The 5,820-nt window shown below is 37.7% G+C and overlaps 1 pseudogene; it reads left to right on the top strand.

Moving 5' to 3' along the window:
* Positions 1-4,029: 4,029 nt before the first annotated feature.
* On the top strand, positions 4,030-5,152 carry LOC103974956 (G-type lectin S-receptor-like serine/threonine-protein kinase LECRK1; annotated as a pseudogene).
* The last annotated feature ends 668 nt before the right edge of the window (positions 5,153-5,820 follow it).

Raw genomic sequence — 5,820 nt, 5'->3', positions numbered from 1 at the left:
ATCTAGACAAATTATTATAAAGCTTAAATCCTTTATTGTTTGGCATGCCATTGGTTCATTCGATGCTTCGGTGCATCATCATCTCCTTCAGTGTATTATCCAATCAATATGTTGACCTCCACAATATCCGATTTCCTTGGCATAATATCTGATCCTTCGTCCCAATGCCAGAACTCATGGCACAAAGTCCTTCTACCGGTACGTCGACCGATCCTCTAGCTCGTCGTCCAATCTCCTAACATATTTCACTCTTGCCCAATGTCAGATTCTTTCTACTTCAATTAATTTACCTTTTCTGATTGAAGATAGTCTTGCGTCACTTAAAACGCACATTAGATCTTAACTTTATTAATTGGTTTCATCATCAAAATCTGAGATTCAACAAGAACATGTCAACTCTTAGGTCATGCACTTGATACAAAACATCAATTAACAGATATTTTTATAAAACTATTGAATGAGGAACAATTTGATTTTATTAGAAGAGAATTAAGCATGTTAAATCTTTCAAATACATGAATTCTTCTTATATATTTTGTGAATCATTATCTTAATTTCTTGATTTTTATGACTTCAATTTTTTTTTAATCAAGATCATTTTCTATAATTCTCTCTTTTCACTATTTACAAAAGAAGACTTGTTAAAATTATTCTGTTAGGATTGAGTCGGCACTAAGAAGGTGGGTGAATTAGTGCAGCGATAAAATCACATTGATTTAAAAAATCTTCATATGATAAAAACTCGTATCGGAAATGTTTAATTTTGAAAATGTACAGAAGCATAATAAAAGTAAGAAATTAGTTTACAATTTAAAGTAAAGGACTTAAAGTAAATGCAAACCAGATTTTTATGTTGCTCCAATTCCAAATCATACATGGCAACTAAAGCAAGCAAAACAGGAATAGAGCTATGTTTAACAACAGGTGAAAATACGTCATTAAAATCAACACCATGTACTTGACTATAGCCCTTTGCAACCAATCGTGCTTTGTACCTTGCATCTTCAACCCCTGGAATACCTTCCTTCCTTTTGAAGACCCATTTGCATCCAACAATTTTCTTACCCGAAGGTAGCTTCACAATATCCCAAGTTCTATTCCGATTGAGAGATTCTATTTTTTCATTCATCACAATCAACCACTTAGCGGAATTATCATAAGAAACTGCATCTGAGGTAGTAGGCTCACCAACTTCACTTGTTTCTTCTACAACAGACAAAGCATATGCAACCAAATTTGCATATCTTTGTGGTGGTCGAATATCTCTCCGTGGTCTATCATTGGCTATGGAATATTGCTCTTCCTCTAGAACATCTTCGTTAGTAGACTCAGGACCATATACTAGCATTCTTTGAGTAGAAGAGTTCGACTGAAAAGAATTAGAACTCCCAATCTCAAGCTCCACCTGCTTCTGCGCACTATCATTTATACAACTAGTAGATTTCTCTTTGGAAAATAATATAGATAATTCATCAAAAGTAACATCTCTACTGATTACAAATTTTGGGGATTTGGGATCAGAACACCATAATCTGTATCCTTTCACCCCAGAAGCATACCCAAGGAAAATGTACTTTTTAGCTCGAGGCTCTAATTTTCCTTCATTTATATGCATGTATGCTGGACACCCAAAAATTTTTAAATCAGAATAATCAGCAGGAGTACCTGACCAAACTTCCTCCGGAGTTTTAAAGTTAAGTGCTGCAGAAGGAGCGCGGTTGACAACGTAACAGGCCATATTAATCGCCTCTGTCCAAAAGTCCTTTGTCAACCCTGCATTTGAGATCATACACCTTGCTCTCTCCAAGAGTGTTCTGCTCATACGTTCGGCCACACCATTTTGCTGAGGCGTCATCCTAACAGTGCGATGCCGAACGATTCCTTCATTTTTGCAGAATTCTTCAAAGTCACATTCATAAAATTCTATGCCATTATCTGTTCGAAGCCGCTTAATCTATTTACCTGTTTGCTTCTCAATCAAAACCTTCCATTGTTTAAAGGTTAGAAAAACATCATTTTTATGCTTCAAAAAATAAACCCAAACTTTCCTGGAATAATCGTCAATGAAAGTCAACATATACCTGGCACCACCCTTAGACTGAACATAAGCTGGACCCCAAAGGTCTGAATGAATATAGTCAAGAGTACATTTTGTTTTGTGAACTGCTGGAGAATTGAAGCTGACTCTTTTCTGCTTTCCAAAAATGCAGTGTTCACAAAAATCCAGTGGCCCAGTACTCTATCCGCAAAGTAGACCCCTTTTACTCAATATGCTCAAACATTTTTCACTCATATGACTCAAACGCATATGCCATAATTTGGTGTTGTCAGAATCAGACAATGATAATGACGAGACTGCAACTGAGCCTGTGATAGTAGTTCCCTACAAAATATATAAGCTACGAGACCTACAAGCTTTCATAACAACAAGAGCACTTATAGAAACTTTCATAACTCCACCTTCAGCTGTGTATTTACACCCAAGGGCCTCTAGGGTGCCTAAAGAGATGAGATTCTTTTTTAAATCAGGAACATGTCTAATATTAGTAAGTGTCCTCACAATACCATCATGCATTTTAATTCGGATTGTGCCTCTACCAACAACATCACATACGACATTATTGCCCATCAAAATAATTCCACCATTACAAGATTCATATGTGGAAAACAAATCCCTATTAGGACACATGTGATAAGAACAACCCGAATCTAAAATTCATTCATTTTTAGACATCGTCCTGTCATCAGTAGCAAAGAAAATATTTTCAACATTCTCATCAGATGCTACACTAGCTTCAGCAGACTAAGTAGTTTTCTTAACAAGTTTTTCCTTTTGCTTTAATTTATTTTTCAATTTAAAGCAATCAGCCTTAATGTGCCCCATTTTATGATAATATCTGCATTACAAATTTTATTTTATGATAATATCTGCATTCCAAATTTCTATGTCTAGATTTAGATCTACTACTGTCAAATTCTCTTTTATCCATTCTACCCCTGACAACCAGACCCTTAGCCTAATTCCCTCTACTTTCCCCAGTGATATTCTTGTCTATCTGCTTCTTAGATTTCAGTGCAGATTTAATTTCTTGATACGAAACTGTTTCTTTTCCATAAATCAAAGTATCACGGAAATGCTTAAAAGATTGGGGAAGTGAACACAAAAGTAACAAAGCCTTATCCTCATCATCAATTTTTGCACCTATATTCTCCAAATCCATAACCAAAAAATCAAACTTATCAAGATGTGAGAGTATAGATGTATCTTTAGTCATCCGAAGTATATACAAACTCTGCTTCAAATAGAGACGATTCTCCACTATCCTCTTCATGTACAAGGCTTTAAGCTTGTCCCACATGCTCTTAGCCATAGTCTTCATAGCTACCTCTCGTAAAACCTCATCAAAGAGATTTAGAATAATGCTGGATCGGGCCTTCTTATCCATACCCACAAAATCTTCCTTTGATGTACCATCTGGAATGTTCTCAGCTCCCTGTAGTGCCAAATCAACTCCGTCTTGAACCAGAATGGCCTCCATCTTGAGTTGCCACATGCCGAAGTTGACATTTCTGTCGAATTTCTCGATAATGTTCTTTGTTATTGTCATCGTTACCAAAAGATCCTAAAACCAGGCTCTGATACTAGTTTGTTAGAGCTAGCCTCAGGATATTTACCAAAGGATAATTTTGGCAACCCAACAAAGACAATAAAGCGAAAAGATAAAAGTGATAAGAACACCAGATTTACGCGGTTCGGTCAATTAACTTTGACCTACACCCACGGACGAAAGAGGAGCAAATCACTACTATGAAAAAAGGACTATTACAAATGCCTTAGTTAGATGTTCCTAGGCCATAAAACAACCGAAAATACTAAACAAGAAAAATCCAAACTATAAGTCCAAACTATTTAACTGAGTGTGGACTTAAACCAAAGTAAATACTTAGGTTTTCTTGTGGTGCATCTAACTTCAAAGCCCAAACTCTTATTTATAGTTCCAATAAGAGATAACAAGTCTGATTTTCCCGATGTGGGACTATGAGACTTACCAAACCAGAACAAAGCAAAAGAACCTAGATATTGCTAGGATCGCTGCTCGTAGGGGCCTCCCTAATTGTGTTACTCATAGCCATCCTCGTGGTGATCTACTGCACTTGTTCTAGAAGGTCACGTGAGCATCAGCCTGCCTCAAGCTTGTCAGCATTGAGTCTCCAGCCTTTCACTTATAATGAGCTCAAGGAAGCAAGCGATGGCTTCAGAGAGGAGCTAGGCAGGGGTGGTTCCAGTGTGGTATACAAGGGGTTCTTGCAAAACGAGGCTCGAACTTGTGTCGCAATCAAGAAACTCGATAAGATATTTCCAGAGACACACAAGGAATTCATGAACGAAGTAGAAACCATTGCCAAAACATACCATAAGAATCTGGTGCGGTTGCTGGGATTCTGCTACGAAGGAGCCGAACGGCTTCTGGTTTACGAGTACATGAGCAAAGGTTCATTGATGGGATTCCTCTTTGCAAATGAGAGGCCAGAGTGGAACCAAAGGATCCCGATCGTGCTTGGAATCGCAAGGGGCCTCCAATAATTGCACGAAGAGTGCTTCAGTCAAGTCATCCATTGTGACATAAAGCCTCAGAACATATTGTTGGATGACAATTTCACTGCAAGGATATCGGATTTTGGCTTGGCCAAGCTTCTGAGGATAGATCAGACTCGGACAAAGACAAATATTAGGGGAACCAAAGGCTACGTCGCACCCGAGTGGTTCAGGAACACAGGGATAACAACGAAGGTTGATGTGTACAGCTTTGGTGTGGTGCTGCTGGAGATCATATGTTGCAGAAGGAATGTGCGACCTGAAGCGCAAAACGACGAGGAGTCCATACTGGCATACTGGGTAAATGATTGCTTCAGAGATGGTAGATTGGACTTGGTCGTCGAGGGTGATGACCAAGCAATTTATGATATGAAGAGGGTGGAAAGGTTCGTGAAGGTGGCCCTTTGGTGCATCCAAGAGGATCCTTCGCTGAGGCCAACGATGCAGAAAGTAACGCAGATGCTAGATGGTTCGACGGCAGTCCCTGGACAGAGACCTATTCCTCTTACATCAGCTCGATTCAGTGAGACCTACCTGTCCCTTGGTTTTGCATAATGACTCTCGTGGCGTATTTCTGACATGCTTTTCCATCTATTTATGCTCGGTGTTTGACGTGGGAGTATCTAATTTATTATAATTTACACCTATGGATTTTGTTGATGTTATGTTATTTTTTTCAATCCACAATGTTATCTCATAGTCTTCAACTCAGCCCACAGCTCATGAGCATATTCCCCGTATATAACTGTTTCAAAGTACTTTTCTTTATAACTAAAGATCGCATTAAAGGAATTAGTTACCAACTATAAAACACTTAATCTCATAATTTTCTATGCATGAAGGGTTGTTTCATGCACTAGTATTTATTTTGATATTTTAGGGTTAGAAAAGAGTTTAGAAACTAATAATATTTTGGCAGAAGCTCTCTTGGAATTCTTTCTAAAACTCTGTATCTCTTGGATGCTTCTTTGAATAGTAAGTTTTTTGTTTTCAGTTTTGTTTCCTTATTTATTATTCTTGGGGTGGTGAACTTTCTATATCCCTTTGTGATTTTAAACTTAGTGGTGAACTATTTTTCGATCTTATTAAAGTTTTATCGTGAGTTCGTTCCTTTTTTGTTCGAAAAACTTATTCCAATAAATACAACTGTACCATCGACTTTCTTTCAAAATCTATTTTGTATTCCCCCCTCTATCAGAATGAAAAAGATATAGTTAGTGAAT

Source organism: Musa acuminata, chromosome BXJ3-9 (genome assembly GCF_036884655.1).
Source record: "Musa acuminata AAA Group cultivar baxijiao chromosome BXJ3-9, Cavendish_Baxijiao_AAA, whole genome shotgun sequence".
Taxonomy (NCBI): Eukaryota; Viridiplantae; Streptophyta; class Magnoliopsida; order Zingiberales; family Musaceae; genus Musa; species Musa acuminata.
Note: the sequence above shows the minus strand (reverse complement) of the source record. Positions and strands in the feature narration are given on the sequence as shown.